The 19,537-nt window shown below is 38.4% G+C and overlaps 1 protein-coding gene across 8 annotated transcripts in view; it reads right to left on the bottom strand.

The window, feature by feature from the left end:
- The window catches only part of THRB (thyroid hormone receptor beta), a 370,782-nt gene that overhangs the window by 313,772 nt on the left and 37,473 nt on the right, over window positions 1–19,537 (bottom strand). The window lies entirely within an intron of this gene.

Raw genomic sequence — 19,537 nt, 5'->3', positions numbered from 1 at the left:
GCTGGGAGAGGAAGGAGGGCATGAGAAACTATCATATCCATAAAAACCACAATTCTGGAGCTATATTTAATACATGGCTTATTAATACTACTGAAAGAAAGACGAGGTGATAAAGAGTAGCAAGGGCTTGGGGAGGACACATAGGTATATGAAATATAATACATATTTGCCATATGTTATAACATATATGTTAAATTATATTATATATACATATATGTCAAGGTATGCCAATTGCATCATATGTCTATTTCAGCAAGGTGCCTGACAACTTCTTGCAAGATAGTCTGGAGCAAGATGGTAGGATATGACATGAATGACAAAGAATGGATAGATGAGTTGAACAATTGTTAATCAATGTTAATTGAAAAGATGAAATGTAGAAATATGGTATTGAGCTCTCTCCTGTCAAAGGCTTTATTGATTTGGATAAAGATGGAGAGGATTAACATAGTTGAATGTTTTGTATAGCTGAAATAAAACAATCATGCTTCAAAACAACCTGAACAGATGAGTCAAAATGAATCAGATAAAATTTAGAGAGCAAATAGAAAGTATTGTATTTAATGTAAAAAAACTTAATTAGGAAGTGCAGGGTGCAGGGTTGGGGGATACCTGGATGACAGCAATTTAGAAGAAAAATAACTGAGTCAACACAGTGAGATGGTGGCAAATATTTTAAGAAAACTGTAGTGAGAGCTTAGAGAAAGAGTAACAGGACATATTCTTTGTTCCCTTCACTCCCATTACCCATGCCTCATCCTGGTGGTGATGGGAACTTTGTAACATACTGGCAGGTACCACGAGAGGAAGTCACCATGAGGAAGAGACAGACCAGCTTTTGTGTTACTTTAATGCACTATGGAATCTTTCAGGAGGTTCTGAAGAACCTGGCTGACCTTGGATATAAGTGAACTATGGAATGACAGATTCAGGATCCTTAGAGGAAAGCAGAAGAATGGAACATGAAAGAGGGAAAGGAAAGCAAATCTGAGATATTGACACAGAAGTAGACAAACTGTCTAATGAAAGAGAAAAGAAAGATCAAAAGCAGGTTCACATAACTGAAAACTTAATTTATGAAAGCCTTGGCATTAAAGATCAAAAGGGAACATACAAAATCCATTCTGGATGAATTGTAGACTTAAAAATAGAGATAAAAATTTAAGGCTTTCAGGAAAAAAAATATAGAACAGGGAGGAAAGGACTTCTTAAGCAAAATTTAAAAATTACTAGCCATAAAAGAAGAGATTGATACATTTGACTATATTAAAATTAAGAACTTCTATTCATTAAAAGATACCATTAAATTGAAATGGCAAACTACAGATTGGGAGAACTTTGCAATACCTAAAAATGCTGAAGGATCAGTGTTTTCTCTCCCTCTCTTTAGCTGCATGTGAGTGGGCATGCACGTGTGCGCGCGCGCGCACACACACACACACACACACACACACACTATGACTATGAATTATGAGACAAATGGGGGAAGATATAAGCAGTATTTCACAAGAAATAAAGCACCAGTGGTAAAAAAGACTTCAGCTGAACCTCATTAGAAATCAACACAATGCTTTTCCAGACTACAATAAGACATATTTTAGGTGGATAAAATTTAAGAGGTTGACATTACCAAATGTTGTCAAGGATGTGGAGCAACAGAAACACTAATACACCACTGAAGGGAGTGTCAACTGGCTCCACAACTTTGAAAACAATTTTGAATTACCTAGTAAAGACTACATTTATGCTCTGACCCAGCAATTCTACTTCTAGAGAATTTCTGAGGTGCATCAAGAGATATGTACAAAAAAAGCTAGAGTAGCATTATTTGTAATAGCAAATCACTAGAAATAAGCTCCCTATATAAGAAATAACCCCAAAGTCCACCCATAAAATACCATATAAATAAAGTGGCATGTTCACACAATAGAATATTATTATGGGGTCAATGAACAAATTCTATCTTCATGTACTGAATGGATAAATCTTAAAAATACAACTGAAAGAAAAGGCAAGTTGCAGGAAAATATGTATGACATGTCTATTTTTATAAAGCCCACAGATAAGCCAAATGTTAAAATATATATTATTTAGGGAGATATACACACACAATAAAACTTTAAAAAGTCTTATGAAGAATATAAAATTTGTAACAGTGTATCTCAGTTGAGGGAGGCAGGAGATAGGCCAATGAAGAATACTATCTATTCAATATCAACCATATTATAAGGCCCTACTCCCTAAATTGGGCACTGGTTCCATGGGAGATTTATTTCATTTAAGTTTCATAGCCTACATATATGTAATAACATGTAAATCTATTTACAAATAAACTAAGAAAAGGAGAGAGAAGAAGGAAGGCAGATCTTCTTGATTCCATCAAGGCTGGCCATGTAGCACTGACAGGTGATCAAGGCATAAAGGAATATTTTGCTTCTTTCTCTGGACTTCAGGTGGGTTACTAGTCAAGCTACAGCTTAAGATTGGTTTCTTCCTGGAAGTGCAACTTTCCACTAACTCCATGTCCATAGGGAAGCCTATAGAGTTATACTTTCCAGTTAAGGGAGGGGAATGTTTCAGCCATGTTCAATACTTCAAACTATAGCTGCACCATCATGCTCAATCCTTGCAACCATATTTTACATCAAGTATTTGACACACTGGAGTGTTTCTAGGGGAAGTTAATGTAGACACAGGGATGCTGAAATTCCGTTTCATAGGAATGGCTAACTGAATTTGAACTTGAGGTATTTAACTGAGAGAAGAGAGATATTAGGGGAAATGTGATGGCTGACTTCAAAAATTAAAAAGAAATGCTGTCAAATTTTTTAAGTTTTAGCTTTATTCTACATATAGAGTGGCCACCCACTACCAATGGATAGAAATGTATTGAAGCTGATTTAAGCTTTGAAAATTAAAATACCACCTCACAGCAGGTAACAGGATGACTAACTCTGGATGGTGGCCTATTATAGTCCAAGAAGTACCTAGAGTAGTTAAAGAGCATTATTCTCTTTAAAAAAAAAGGTTTAGAACCTCCATTTTCCTTATAATGGATTATATTTTATAATTCAGAACAATGGCTTAGTATATTTGGGTGTAAAAATATCTAATAATACTACATCACATTTACCTTGAGATCAGTTATATAATTTATTTTTTAATCTTTCTTACTCAGTTCCAGAGATAATGGGAAAGAATGTATGCCTCTATTCCTCAATAACTATCTAACTCTATGGAAGTTACTTAATCTCTGAGCTTCATTTTCCTTAGCCCAAGAGTGGTACCTCTCTGTGGTCGGCTGAATAAAGGCCCCCAAATATGTCCAGGTCCTAGTCCCTGGAAACTGCGACTATGTTAGCTGACTACAAAGATCCTTTAAGAGGGATGCAGGAAGAGGCAGAGGCAGAGGAGAAGGTTATGTGATAGTGGAAGCAGAGTTTAGAGTGCTGTGCCTGAAGAGAAGCCAAGAAAACAGGTAACTTCTAGAAGCTTAAAAAGGCAAGGAAATGGATTCTCCCTACAGTCTCCAGAAGGAGCCAGGTATGCAGACCCTTTGACTTCAGCCTTGCAGAGCTCATTTCTGGATTCTGACCTCTAGAAGTGTAAGATCATACATCATACATGTGTGTTGTTTTAAGCCACTGAGCTTGTGGTAATTCGTTATAGCAGCCATAGGAAATGAATACATCATCTCATAGGATTTTGTATGGATCAAATGAGATAAACCAATGAAAAGCCCTTGGCTTCTAGCACTGTGATCGTGGACCTAATTCATGCAAAATGAAGGCTCAATCTCATGGTCAACAGTAGTAGCATGCTCCTGGTTAGATTCCCTCACAAGCCATTTTTATACCTTCGAGTATATTAATGAGGTGGAGAAAGGATTCTGAATAGGGGTCAGGAGTTCACAGCCACTATTGGTGAGGGTCCTGACAGGTGCTTGACTCCTCCAGGCTTCATGCCTCAGCTATAATTAGAGGTTAGATCCTTTCAAACTCTAAGATCCAAAGATTCTGTGCTTAGGCAGTCCATAAATGCTCTCTTAGTCCACCCTTTCTGCCTCTCTTCTGGTTTAACCTGTACCTAGTGTCTGAATTATCTAGCATGAATTGCCCAGTTATCTTTGCTTTGGGCACTGATTAACTAGGCAGGCCTAATTCCACCATTAAAACCAAAAAGAAGATGACAAGAGGTCAAACAGTTCTTAGCTTATATTTACTAAAAAAGGTATTCGGTGTTTTACAAAGAATGTTCTTAGCAAAAAATCCTATCTCTGAGAGTCCCTGTAGATTTCCCCTGGGTCCTTCTATCTTTAATTCAAGGCTATCACTTTTAAGAACAGGGTTGGCTGGCCACCCTCACCAAGTGTTCTGCCCAGGCTCTTATCCTCCGAAGTGGCAGGACGTTTGACACACTTTCCTTGTTGCTAAAGGTGTAGATAACAGTGCATGAGGATCAAAAATGACCAAAATAGAACAGACACCAAAGTGCTGTTGAATACCACCTCCCTTTCAATCTCTGCTTTTACCAACTTGCCATGGAGAGAATGTCTGTGGAAAAGCTTTGCCATCTATAAATTATTCTGCAAATGCAAAGCATTCTTTTTCTAAAAACTCAGTGTGCAGTTGGATGTCATGATAGAAACGCAGGCAACACTCAGCGGACACGCAGAGGACCCTCAACGTGAGCAACACCAGGCAACTCTGCAAGGTCGTCTTGAAAGAGAAATAGATCCTTGCCAGTTAGAGAATTTGAGAAGGACATTTTGGGGGAGAAAAAAATGGTATGTGCAAAGGCAGAAAAGCATCCTCTAAAAATAGGAAGAAGTTAGTGTGTCTGGCATGTGGTGGCGAGGGACAGACGAGAGCAGGGAAGGTCAGTCACTGCAAGGCTCTGTGTGTCACGCTGGGAGTTCGGCTTTTATGGTGTAGTGTTTGGCAACCAGGGAGACACCTATCATCAGGGATGTGACAGGTTCAGATTTTTTTTTTAGAAAATTAAAAAATTTAAAGATACTGGTCAGGTTATGCAGGAAGTTGGCACAGTCTAGGCCTGGGGCAGACTATGGAATGGGGCTGGAACCTTTCATTGAGGACTGAGCAGCTGCTGAGCAGAAGAGGCCACAATGGCCTGGCAGTTTCCAGCTTGACTAATGAGGTGCATGGTGACGTCACTGGCCAAGCCATAGGAAGCCAGGCAGGAGGAAGGCAGAACCAAGTGTGGACCACAGAAATGTAGAACCCAGAGTAGATAGGAGGTGAAGAGAAAATCAGAACACTAGAGAGAGCCCTGTAGGCCAAGTGAGGCAAGGAGACAGCAAATGCGTGGGTACAGAGACAAAGGCGGGGATAAAAGAGGTCATGGGAAGCAAATGTAGAGAAAGGAGCAGGCAGGTGGTGCCAGTCAGCTGTGCCAAGCACCGTAAGGAAGTCCAAGTGATCAAAGGCAGAAATAGGTTGCACAGAGCTCACTGAAACCCTAAGGCCCTGAGCACGCCCATGTGGAGATGGACATTTCTTCTCTAACTTGATCATTCTCATGCACTTAGCACACGCCCTGCCCAAAAAACTTGGCATGCTTACAGCAAGGACCAAAGGGGCATATAAGGCTTTCCTATATTCTCACCATGCCAGAAGGAAGAGCCTGGCTTTAGCCACAACCACTCACAACTGAAAACGAAATTGGTCCCCAAACTATTGAAAAAGCAAGATAGGAAACAATAAGAATGTGGGCCCAGGAATGAAACCAAAGCGCATGGCCATGTGCGCACACGCAGATGCTCCGGTGGCCTCCTCCTCCTCAGCCCCTCCAAACTGTTTAGGAAGAATAGACGATTAGTCCTCGGTATAATTAATTCTCTTTCACAGAAGTAGAAATTAATTGCAGCTTAAGTGACTAGAGAAATCAAAGGACTGTATAAATGCGGATACGCACAATAACCACTAAACATACCCTTAAGAGCAGTGGTGGGAGAAGGCAAGGACTGGAAGAGAATAAAAAATGACACTTAACGAACCAGAAGGGGATTAGATAGACCCCAGGGTGAGTCAGGGAACAATAGAGCTCCTGTCTGAGGGAAAAGACGAGAAAAAAATAATAGAAATAATATTGGAATAACAGCGCTTGTATGTATCAGGGAATAAGAACAGAGGCCTCTGCTTATCTCATAATAAGGAATACGCCAAGGAGACCAAAGGAGCTACTGCTCTCTTACGGGAAAAAAAAACAGAAGAAAGAATAATGGCAGGAGAGAGGGCAGCGCAGTGCGTAGGGAACGTGAGAACTGTAGGCGCCCTGCAGGCTCTGTCTGAGCCTTTAGGACAGGACAGCACCATTTATAAGCACACAGCCTCCAGCACCACCAGCTCTGATCCATGACTCCAGTGAGAAGGAGGTTTCTTAATATATATACTTTTTATCATATGTAAAAATACATTTTATTAATTTTTAAATAAAATACAAAAATACATATTAAAATATATAATTTTATATATTTTATATATAATGAAATGTATGTATATATTATGTATAATTACATTATATTTATATAGAATATATATATATTTCTATTTTTTTAGTTTTTCAAAAATAGATCTGCTGGAGTAAATTATGGGAGCAATTGGTGTTTTTTAGCTTCACTCCGAGCCTGGTTGTCAAAAACCGTAAGAACTCAAGTTACCAGGAAAGCATCTCTGGCATCCTGGCCCCGCCCCAGAGGGTTGATTCTGAGGTTGTGGTTCTAGGCACAGAGCACGCATTATTTGTGGGTCGGATGGCCTGGAAGATCACATCCATCTAACCAGCTCTGTCCACTTTCTTCGAGCAGCTCTGGGCAGCTGAAGTATAATAATATTTTACTATTGATAAATAATATTGATGTGGGTTACAATGTGGACATTATGATCAAAGAATTGGATAATGAATGCCAAAACTAGAAACATACAGGAGCATTTCCAGTTCCCAGATCTGGCTGGTGGAGTAAAAGTCATTGGATGATGGACATCCTGATGTTTCACTGCAGGATTCATAATTTCTCTAAAGAGATTATTTGGTCCCTACGCCAATCATATGTATGCGGACTAGGCCATCTTCTCTGTTAAGTGTAAGAAGGGAAACAGAGCTTTGTCATTTCTCTGACTTACGCCAGAATCCTGCTGTCTACATGAGACAGGGGGACTGAGCTGTCATACCTCTGCATCAACCAGTCACTGGCCAATGGCTGTCCCCCAGGGATAGGGCTGTAACCTCCTAGGCAACTTCAGTGAGGCACATGTCATCAGTCCAGGGCCATTCTACAGGGAAGAGTGCAGGTGTGGGAAGCTGGCAGCCAAATCCCACAGCAGCTGGAGGATGGGGCGCCAAGCCAGTGTAGGGGTCTAGTAGGAAGTTAACAGCATCTGAGACAGGCAGCTTCTCACACCTGGGGGAATCTGCATTCTGGTTTCCCAAGTTAGGGTGGATGCCCTCTCGCGGAGAACTTTGGACAACCTGAGGTTGCCAGTCCTCTGCCTGAGATCAGGTCGTGTTACCTCCTGATTTATGAAACCATGTACATAAGCTTCTGTATTCTTTGCCTGTAACAAAATGTTCTCAGCTCTGACTATGTGCATCGTGTCTTCAGGTCCATCACTGGCTCACTGTGACAACACGTGCGAAAGACTTCTTCACAAGTCTGTGACTTCTGTTTGTACTTCTCAGGGACTTTGGGCTCAATACCTCCCACAAGCAGCCCTATTTTGCTATTAAGTATAAATTGGTAATTACTTGTTTAATATGAGCAAAAATCTATTTCCCTGTAATTTTCATTCACCAAAGTCATGGAAAGGAAGTCTAATCCTTAGATGCCTTCTCTTCCACAGGCAAAATAGCCACAATTTAGATTATTCCACAATACTGGATGTGATCTCAAATCTGCTCATCCATCTGGTCCCTCCCAATGGAGCAATTCCAGTTTGTTTATGACGGCATTAAAGGAGGTGCCCAGAACTACCCAACCCTCCAGGAGTTCTGTGACCCACAAAGGAGAGGCCTCTTCATGTTGTAGACACAGAAACTCAGGTAATAGAGTCTAAAATTAACTGCAGGATTCAAATAAGCTTTCCTACAAGCCCCACTACCTCTGATTTACACTAACTTGTAAACAACTAATCTAAATATTTTTGCGTATGCTGTCTGTCTCACCCTATCCTTAGTTTCTAGATTGATTTTATTTTACTTAACTGTAGTCTTTTACACCTATTCAATTAAAGTTCATCTTGTTAGAGTTGAGTCATCATTCCAAGCTGAAATGATCTCTTTGGATTCTAATTCTGTTACTCAATGTGTATTCTATGCTTCCAGGGTCATGTCAACCCTAACTGTGATAAGTATGCATTCAATATCCTCACTAAAATCATTGATAAAAATCTATACCTTGTTGGGGCCAAGGGTGGATTTGCATAGCCTACATTACAGACCACCCTCCCAGGAGCCATTAAAGTTCTCACACAGCATAATTCATGAGAACATTTCATTAAAGGTAAAGAATACAGAAGCTTACATTTGACAGTGAATTCACTCTTTAAGATACGTAGTCTGATGTATATTGAGTTTTGAAAAATGCAAAGTGGTTAAGTTATAAAATATTTGCAGTTACATTCATTTAATAGAATACAAAAACAGAGTATCAAGCTGGCAATAGTTTCTCTATTTCTCTATTGCTGCATAACAAATCATTGCAAACTTGGTAACTTAAAGCAACAAAACATACTATCTAACAGTCTCCATGGGCCAGGTTAGCTTGGAACTTTGCTCTGGATCTCACCAGGCTGACATCAAGGTGCTGACAAGGGCTGCAAACTCACCTGAGGCTTGGGGTCCCCTTCCAAACTCACTGGCTGGTAGCCGAGTTCAGTCCCTTGCATTGCAGGACTGAGGTCCACATTTTCCTGCTGTCTGGGGCTGTCTCTCAGCTCCTAAAGTCCCCCTGCCATTCCTTGCCATGTGACCTTCTCCACAGTATGGCAGTTTGCTTCTTTGAGGCCACCAGGAGAATCTCTCTCTTCTTTCTGCTAGGACCTAATCTTATGTAGTCAAGAGAGTGACAATCTTGTTATGTCCACAGATCCTGTCCACTGCAGACAGGGGATTACAGAGGGGTGCACAGCAGGGGGTGGAAACTTGGGATTCATTGTAGACTTCTGCCTGCCATGGTGACTGACATGGAGAGGCACAGTGAAGAATGGTGGCTGGGGAGGGACCTAGGAGGCCATCTGTGCCCTGCTGTGGAGTTTGAACTTTATCCTGAAGGCAATGAAGCACATAAATGGATGCCTCCCCCTTTGCGGAGGTACAAGAAAATGTTCCTTGTGAGTAGCAGAGGTCAAGAAAGTATTCTAGGAAGCATATGGCACACCAAGGCAGTATCACTGAATAAACCGAGGTGCTGCTTGTAAAGCACAGAATTACCCTATACTCTCAAATCCCTTGTTTATAATTCGTGTTTCACTTGCCTACATTAACAACCGTGAGAAAGTAAAACTACTCCTTGCTCTTCTACTCCTACAATTAGGTGTGCCCTTCACCCACCAGACAGGAACAGACAGACATCTTTTGCATCATTCAAGAACTTGCTCCACACAGAAGCATCCTATCTAACTAACCATCCTTCCCCCCTCAAAATTAATGAAAAGACTTGCACCCCATTCCTGCAAATTCCTGGCTCCCTCCAGAAAACACCTTTATGTCTGACTTTTGGGAAACAGGTCTCAGCAGATGTGTGAGGAGCCACACAGATGGAATAACACTGCTGTTTTCCCACCACTGATGATTTGAACAGATCAACTGTGGCTTCATGGTCTGCTTTGTTTTTTGTTTTTTGTTTCTTTAAATACATGCTCTATCCTTTATTCAGACTATCTGGTTCTTCTAAAGGCTGGACACCCCCAAACATTACAAATAAAAATAATATTCAATTTGTCTTGGAGTTTTCTGTTTACAACTATGTGTAAACATTGCAACCTTGAGAACAACCACAGCGTTTGTTCTTAAATATAACGTAACAATGACAATAGCTGAAAGCTACTTACTGCATCCTAGAGGCTGCCCTCAGAGCTTCATAGCCTCACACTCTGATGAGGAAACGTTGGCATGGGAAGTTTAAGTAACTGCTGGAGATGACGCCGGTGGTCAGTGGTGGAGCTGAGACATGAACCTATGCAGACTGGTCTGCAAACTTCATAGCCTCAGAGCGAAAATAGACACCAATTTCTTTCTTAAGGGTGGACTCTGAGGCACTTGACAAATGATCACTGACTACTGATGACATTTTTTGAGGTGGCAGAGCCAAGAATATATAAAAACCAAAGTCTAATCACTATGAGACGACATCACAGACAGAAGCCCAGAAACAGGAGGATAAATAAACCCAAGAGACAGTTCTTTAAAATAAGTCAAAAAAATCTCAGAATTACACAATAAATGAAGAAAAGAGAGAGAAGCACAGATATAAAAACTTAGAAACTATAAGAGACTATCCATGCTTATTATTTTAAAAATATTTACAAAATCTAAAACCATACTTAGATATAATTTGAATTAACAAAATTGACACAAGCAGAAATAGACATACTGTAGAGACCAAATGATTAGAGAAAACAAACAACAACAAATTAAAAGAAATCTTAAAAATATGTAAAAGTATTATCTGGTTCAAAAAATAATCAAGGCATAGGAAATTCCTATGGTCTATTTTTTTCCCCAGTTCTCAAGTAAAATATAATTCCTGAGGTCCAGAGCTCAGAAAAAGATAAAAACTTCCCAATCATTATATGAAGTTAACATTCTTCTGATATCAAGCTAACAAGACAGCATGAAAATTCAACTGAAGACCAAATCATTATGAAAGTTGATGCAATAATTTGAAACGACTATTGAATACAGCCATGAATTAAGAAAACATCCATCATGTCCATGTAGGCTTTACTCCAAGAATAAGAAGATAATCAAATATTAGGAAATCTGTAATTATGGTACTCTTTTAATAGATCAAAGGCAAAAGTTACACAATAATTTTTTGGAAAAATATGATACTCTGTATCAAGTCTGATGAATTACAAACAATTCTCACTGGATGCTCACAATATCCTTACAAGATATTTATATAATTATCCTCATATGACAAGATAAAAAAACTGAAATTGGAAGACAGCAGATAACTCATGCAGTGTTACGCAGTTCTAGGAGGAAGGGGAGTAAAGTGAGCCCAGCTCTGTCTGGCCATAAATCCTATGCTCTGGCTTCCATGTTCTGTTCTCCTCCTCACAAATGAAATTTATCAAAATAATCTAAAGGCATTTTATAACATTTCAAAACCCATTTTTGAGTTACAAAATGCTCTCAGCATACATTAGAAATGCAAGAAAATTTCTTTTACATGGTTAGAAAAACCTATCATGCTGTTAATGTCAGAAACAAGGTAAGAATAGAATATCACTAAGTATATTTAACATTGCTGTGGAAATTCTGGCTAATGCTATAAGACAAATTCTGAAATAAGAGGTACTTTTTAGAAGGGTGATAGAATCATCAATTTAGCATAATATGACTGTTTACCAAGAAAACTTGAGAACTAGTTTAAAAATGATTATCAGTAAAAGAATAAAAAAAAGATATAAAAATCAATAGCTTTCATATAACAGTAACTACCAATTAGAAAGCAATAGAATAATCCCAAATATAGTCAAATAAAAAGTATATAAAACTTGAAAAAATATGCAGGACTTGTATGAGAGGCAATCTTTCTTTCATGTCAAAAAAGACTTGAAAACACAAGCATGTTAGGAAGTGATTGAAAATTGTAAAGATGCAAATTCTTCCAAAATACTTCATAGTTATGTATATAGTTCCAAGTAGAACATGTCAGGACTTTTTATTTGCAAATTAATTCCAACATTCACCTTAAAGAATACTCAGATGATAATTGCCAAGGTACATTTAAAATAATTAAGATGTTAGGGCTTGCCATATCAGAAATGGAAATGTGCTATACAGAATATAATATGGTTCTGCTACAATAATCAACAGATAGTTAAAGAAATACAATCGAGAGTACAGATACAGAAATGTACATACCAGCTTAATTAAAGGTAAATTTAATCTATTCCACAAATGGTGTTGGAGTAATTTGAGTAATTAAAAAGTTATATCTACCTCAAACAATATGTCAAACTAAATTACAGATGGATAATACATTAAATTAAAAAATGAATTTATAAAATATTATGAAAAATATAGGTGGTTATTTACTAGATATTGGGTAAAGTAAAGCATTTCCAAACATAGAAGAAGAGGAAAATGTTATAAAGGAATAATAGATTTGACTGCAGTAATAAACATGAAAAAGCTCCTATATCACGTGGCACAACACTCAAAATTAAAAGGTAAATACCAAACCAGGAAAATAGCTTCCAGTGATATGACATAGAAAGAATCTTCAATAGACAGTTTATAAGCAAAATATTAGCATCTCAAAGGGTAAATGAGCAAAAAACATGGGTCAGCAAGTTGCAAAATAATTACTCTATTTCCAGTTAGCAGTCAAAACATTTTTAAATATACTTAATCCTACGAAGAGTGGGGAGAGACAGCCTACTGTCATCCACTGACAGTAGAAGTGTAAATATTAATACCTTTGGCCATGTCTAAGAAGAACTATAAAAATGTTTATGCCCTTTAATTGCATCAGTGATCACATAGAAGCAATTAAGAAGATGGCAAGAGATGAAATGCAAGCCTATTCAAGTCTACATCATTCATTCCAGGAGGAAGCATGAGCATTCACCTACAGTTGTACATCTCGAAGTACAATATTGTACAGTCATTAAATAATCTTGTTTTGAAGAATATTTAGCACCATGAGAAAAATGCTCCCAGTCAATTGAACATAGTAAGATATAAAACTCCATCTAGTCCAGGGTCCTGATTCTGTAATATAAGAATACAAGCAGAGAAAAAAAAGTAGATGGTAATATACCAAAATGTTACAGTATTTATCTCTCAGTCCTAGACTAGATAATTTTTATTTCCTACAATAAACATCAGAATACAATTTATTTTTCAGAGAATAAAAACAAAACAATGATCGATGAGAAAAACAAGAAGCTGGACACATTGTATATGACCTTGTAAAGAAATGAAGAAGTCTGCCTTTTGTGTCCCTCTAACTCACTCAGAGGGAAATGGCGGAGTGGGTGTCTCATAAGCCCCCTCAACTTCTAAAAGGAATCATCCCAGATGCCATCTCTCCATTCGGATCTGGCTAATCCTTCTCTGCTCCTTCTACTCTGGCCTCTTTCAGCTCAGCTCTACCCACCTCCACTTCCCTCCCACTCAAAGTCTGGCCACAACAGAACAATCCCAACACAGGAAGCAGGTCTGGAGGGAGGTCAGCGTGTTGAGTGCTTATCAAGGGAAAGATGGATATTTCTGCAGAAATGCATTCTGCCTCTGTTAGGTTATCATTTCACATTATCCACATTGGAAAGACCTTTCTTCAAAAACCTATACTCTGGAATATCCCTGCAAAGCATACTGCAATGATGACATCTGAAGTCCCATTCTCCTTCACCAGCATAATTCAGGGAGCTTTTGCTAAAACCATTTAATTCAATCTCTTGATGATATTCAGCTAATATTTAATCGGTGGATTTAGGGTTCCAGGAAATATAACGTGGGTGTGGGAGGTTGACTCATGGTCCCCAGAGATGTCCACATCCTAAATCCTGGAACCTGTGAATATGTTATATTACATGGCAAAAGGGAGTCACAGACAGGATTAAGGTAAGGATCTGGAGATGGAGAGCTTACCCTACATTATCTAGGTGGGCCCAGTATAACCACAGGGGTCCTTAAAAGGGAAAGAGGCAGAAGAGTCAAGAGAAGGAGATGGGACAACAAAAACAGAGGTCAGAGCGATGTAGGGCCATTAGCCAAGGAATTTGGAAGCCTTTAATAGCTGGAAAAGGTCAAGGAAACATATTCTTCCTTAAATCTAGTCTCTAGAAGGAATGAAATCTAGCTGACCTATTTTGAACTTCTGATTTCTGGAACTTTGAATTATTCCACGTGTATTGCTTTAAGCTACTAAATTGATGGCAATTTGTTACAGAAGCCCTAGCAAACATATACAGTGGGATTCCATGAAATCTAGACCTCCCTCCATGTAGCCTTACTGAAAAATTATCACCCTTAAAGCATTTCTTGTTTTTGCCAGGATTTTCCAAAGTGGGTTACAGTGAATGCAAGTCCTACAAGCTATTCTATGATTTTAAAGAGTTCTCTAATCAAATATATTTTATCACACCCTCTTGGAAATTCACAATGTGCTTTAGCATATTAAAGACTGAGTAGTCTTTTTCACTTGGTTTAATCCAGAATTTTCCAAACTTACTTGACCACAGACGCTTTTAAACATCTATTGACATCAACATCATTAACAACAACAAATACTTACCACTTTTACATACTTGCTATATGCTGGGCCCTAGGCTGGGTGTGCGGGATACAAGGATGAACACAATCTTAACTTCTCATAGTTGAAACAAGTTTAAACAAAGTGATAAACGCTATCAGTCCCTATGACACTTGAAACTTACTGAGTTTTAACTTCTCCTCCTCAGTGTTTTTCTTAGTCTTACCCAACAGGAAGTTAATCTCCCAGAGGGCCAGTATATTTCTTTAGAAACCCTTCTTCTGTAGTGGCTTCCTTCAGGGAGCTAATCCTGCCATTGATGAGAGAAGCATAATTCATAAGAAGAAAAGATATTTTAGGAAGGAAGTTGGGGGTTTTTCTCATCTAATTAGACAAGGCTTAAGTGTTGAGAGACTAAACTGATTGTCCCAGACTGTTTTGCTGAGGGGTCCCTTGATATAACATCCCAAAGAGCTTCCTGAAGAGCATAAACTTTTAAAGTCCTGAAGGAACAGTCACACTCTGGTTACCCAAAGTGCACACCTGGAGCCTCCTCCTTCACTGCGGTGGCCTCCTCCTCCCCTCCACCATTTCCCTGATCTTCGGCTCTTAATCAAAGTCTGAGGTCTTGATGGTGACATTTCTTTGGTTTTATAAAATAGGATAGTGGTACAATTGGATCTTTTGGGTCATCACTGCATCGAGTAATAATATTATAAAGTATTAATTACATCCTTATTTCCCAAAGGAGTAAGTGACAGTCCAACATACACTACATTGCAGCCAAACAACAACTGCAAATGGTGGATACCTTGTTCTTGCAAAGTATTTTTTGCAACTTTCCAGTTTCCCATGATCACAGGAAACACAATTGTGCAAACAATGCTTCTGATTTTGTAAGGGATCAAGTAATTTTCAAGCAAAGGTAGATGAAAACTTTTTAGCAATCTATATTTTTATTATAAAATTAGCAAGCATCACATCCCCTTTCCAATTACTTTTCAACTCAGATCAGTGGAATTTCAAATAACTGTATATTTATGTTTACAATTTGGAAAAAAATCTGAAGCATTTAATGAATGTTATAAATTATAAGACATTACCATGATAAAAAACAACTTTTTATGTGTTATTGAATATTCTGCACAAACCACATAACATTTCACTAGGTTTAGCTAAAAAAAAAAAATTCAACTCTTGAACTTAAAATGATATCAACACCCGAATAAGTCTAAGTGAACCTGCAGTAAACTATGCCATGCCCTTCTTTGCAGGAATGGGTTTTGATCCCAGAGGGAATGCATTTTGTTTTTATTTTATCCTGTTAATATATTAATTCTAAGTTCAATTACCAGCTGTTAGCTTTCAGTTATATAACCATTATGACACCATTATGATCCTTACTTCTACTTTATTTCTACTTATCCTGCATATAATCAGTGACACTAGGACCCTATTCTTAGGATGAACAGTGCTCACTCTTAATGGACATTTAAAGCATACACACCAAAACTAGAAGGACTGAGTGGTGGAGTGGAAGGGGTGGGTAGGGGTTGGATGATAAATCACCAATGAAAGCCAAGAAAGCTGGAAAGAATCTGACTATTTCTGTGCTTACCATTTGTCAGTGATCAGTGCTTTGCAGAAGGGAGGGGACGTGGAAAAGATTCAAACTTCAGTGGTCACCTAAATGACAGCACAGGATTTTGAACTACAGAGACTAGTAGTTGCTTCTTGCTAGGCAAAAAGATTGCTATGGGTTTCAAGGAAATAGGGTATTTATCATTCAATAAGTATTTGTTAAGTTCCTACTAAATGCCAGTCACAGAGCCACAGGGGAAACTACACCAGTCTGCTTTTTGGGTGGAATCTCACTGAAGAGTGGCTATATCAGTTTGAACAAGAATATCTTTTGCTATATTCAATTAATAGGAAATTACTATTCATTGTGAATGCCAGAGGACCTTCTGAACTTAAGAAAAATCAAGTTAATACATCATCCAATTTCAGTGATCTTCAAAGACAAGGGTATAACCTAATAAATAACTATCACAAAATACTTGCATATATGGAAAAATCAGCCTAACCACGTTTAACACAAGTCAGGGGTCTAAATGCTGTCAAAAAATTCCTTTAAAAGTGTCGATTAGTTGAACATTATTCAGCCTTAAGAAGGAAGGAAATTCTGACAGACTACAACATGATAGTTGAACATTATTCAGCCTTAAGAAGGAAGGAAATTCTGACAGACTACAACATGGACGAACCTTAAGGACATTATGCTCAGTGAAATAAGTCAGACAGAAAAAAGACAAATACTGTGATTCCACTTATGAGTAGTTAAACTGATAGAGACAGAAGTAAAATGTTGGTTTCCAGGCTAGGGGCTGGCAGGAGGGGAAATGGGGAGTCAGTGTTTAATGGGTATAGAGTTTGAGTTTTGCAAGATGAAGAGGTCTGGAGATGGGTGGTGGTGATGGTTGCACAATATAAATGTGCTTAATGCCACTGAATGGTATATTTGAAAATGGTTAAGGTAGCAAAAAGAATGTCCATTATAAAAACTATTATTACTCCAGAGAAGACAAGTAAGTAATGACTCTATACCATCTTACTACATGGATGGATAGTGATTGCAATGGGATGTGTGGAGGGGCCTTTATAATACGGGTGAATGTTGAAACCACAATGTTGCTCATGCAAAACCTTCATAAGATTGAATATCAATGGTACCTTAATAAGGAAAAAACTATTATTGCTTAACTATGGGAAAAGCAATACTGCAAAAGGGTAAAAAGGAATGAAACTTACTATGTTGATAATATCAATGTTCATCTTAGTTAACTAGATAAATAATTTTCTGGAGACAGATGCTATCAGGTAGGAAAGCTACAATACACAGATAAGCAGGCCTTTCTCCGGTTTGTTCCAGCAGACGGAAAAGCAACCTTAACATATGGGTCTTCATTAAAACAGACTTGTTGACCTCCCATCTTGCTGAGGCCACAACCTGAAGTTCGTTTCCTGAACTGAGACACACCTCATCAAGCACCTGTCATGAGATTACAAAACATATTTTAAAAAAACACAAAAATCTTAGTTTTTGAAAGTTTGCAATGAATTTGGGTTGTTTGACTAAATGTATATGAAAGTGGTCAAAAGTTAGCAAGTTCTGGGTACAAAACTGAATATTCAAATACAGGAAGGTACTTTCAGAGAAAAAAATACCAGAAGCTGGTTTTGGAGGGGGACAATGCAAATGAGAGATGACAGCGAAGGACAGTGTGCCACTAGTTAAAAATAAATGACAGAGGAAGCCGCACAAAGACAGGCCAGTGAGGAATGCATTTAGAGAATGGCAAACAATGAGCCAAAATGAGGTCAAGGGCAACGGCAAGACAACAGGAAGCAGAGCAGGTATTGCTTTAATTTGAAGGCCAAGGCAGAATTCTGCATTTGACAGAAGGTGCATGGGAAGGCCTGGGCCTGTTAGTGGAGTAACACAGTAATGGTTTTAATGCCAGTCAGTGAGAGGCAAAGGAAGGGCAAAGGGGAACCAAAAATTCCTTAGAAATGAAGACTGCAAATTCCTGAATGCCAGCTATTTACAGACATGTTTTAGAAGCATCCATATCATGTTTTTTCCTTATTTTAAACCTGCTCCCAACTGTTTTCGTGGGTTCACATATGCATGACACATTTCTGAAATTGGGGTGGGCCACTTTCACATTAAAATTCAGCATGCCACACCACTGCCACGTTAACCATTTCCAGGAACATGTGAAGGCTGATGGATAGAAATGGGCTTTTTGACAGAACATACCTAGGACCAAGTAACCCTCGCTGAAGAACACCACTGGGGAAAAGATAGCAGTACTGTATTTTAGCATAGTAGGGAATGTAGCTAAATTGTGCTCCTTGCTTATTAATAGCCCAATGTTTAGCCAAATAGTTTAATTTGCAGGGGAATTTTTTACTCTCTCTCCTGAAAATGGAAAGTCAGGTTAATGGGTTTCTGCATATTACTTGTCTACAAATTCTGTGACTATTCCCATTGGTTCAGAAAGGTGAGTAAAGGTTTTTCAAAATAGGGTAGCCAATTTAAGGAATATTAGCCTTATCTTTTAACTCAGATATAACAGATATTTCTATAAGATTGTATATATGTATGTCTTTTAAGATACATGTAGGAATAAACTCAAAGGAGGAGATACACTGGTGAGAATTTCTGCATAAATGCTATTTTTACTAATTACTATAATACTGGGAAAGAGAAAATTCAGTTGGGTGAGTGAATAGTGGAAGGTTAAAAGAAAGACACTAACTTGGCTTTTAGGTTCTTAGTGGGACTAAACTGCTTTGATTTAAACTCGTAATTATAGAGGTAGAAATAAGATCATCTCAGCATTCAAATGGACATCATTTGAATTCATGAGCAACACAGGAAGGGAGGAAAAGGGAGGGAGGGAAAAAGGAGGAAGGGAGGAGAATTAGCTAGCTAGACAGTTATCTAGGAAGGAAAAAGGGAGGGAGGGAGGGAGAAAACTAGACTCCTTTGAACAAAGTATCACAACTTAATTATTTGAATTACTCAGTTGAAAAACTTGCTTAATTCTTTAAGAAATAAAACTGCCATGGCATACTGTAAAACTGTAACTCAGAGGCCATGCAATATTTATTCATCATCTGAAAAGTCTTTGTATCAATTGTTGAGAAACAAAGACTTAACACCCAAATAGGATTGCAGCAAAGGGGTCCCTGGGCAGCTCGTGCAGCAGCAGACCCCTTATCTACCCATTGGCAGCCCTCACAAAAGCTGATTTGTCCCAGCATTTATTCTGCTTCTGACCTTCAGTTGTACGTTTCAAAGTCTGAAGGATATTTTACGACAGAAAACATCATTTTCTTTCCCTCTGTGCCTTTGTATACATATTTGACAATTTTCCTGAAGCAGTCTTTATTTTTACCCTTAGAAGTGTACCACCTGATTTATCTTGAGGGCTTTTAGTCTCACTCAGGACAACGCATGCACTCATTTTTCCTAAAAATTCCAAATATGTAACAGTGAACTTCATCTTTTTGTAC

The sequence above is a fragment of the Manis pentadactyla genome, chromosome 14, assembly GCF_030020395.1.
Source record: "Manis pentadactyla isolate mManPen7 chromosome 14, mManPen7.hap1, whole genome shotgun sequence".
In the NCBI taxonomy this organism is placed as follows: domain Eukaryota; kingdom Metazoa; phylum Chordata; class Mammalia; order Pholidota; family Manidae; genus Manis; species Manis pentadactyla.
This window is presented reverse-complemented; position numbering and strand designations above follow the sequence as displayed.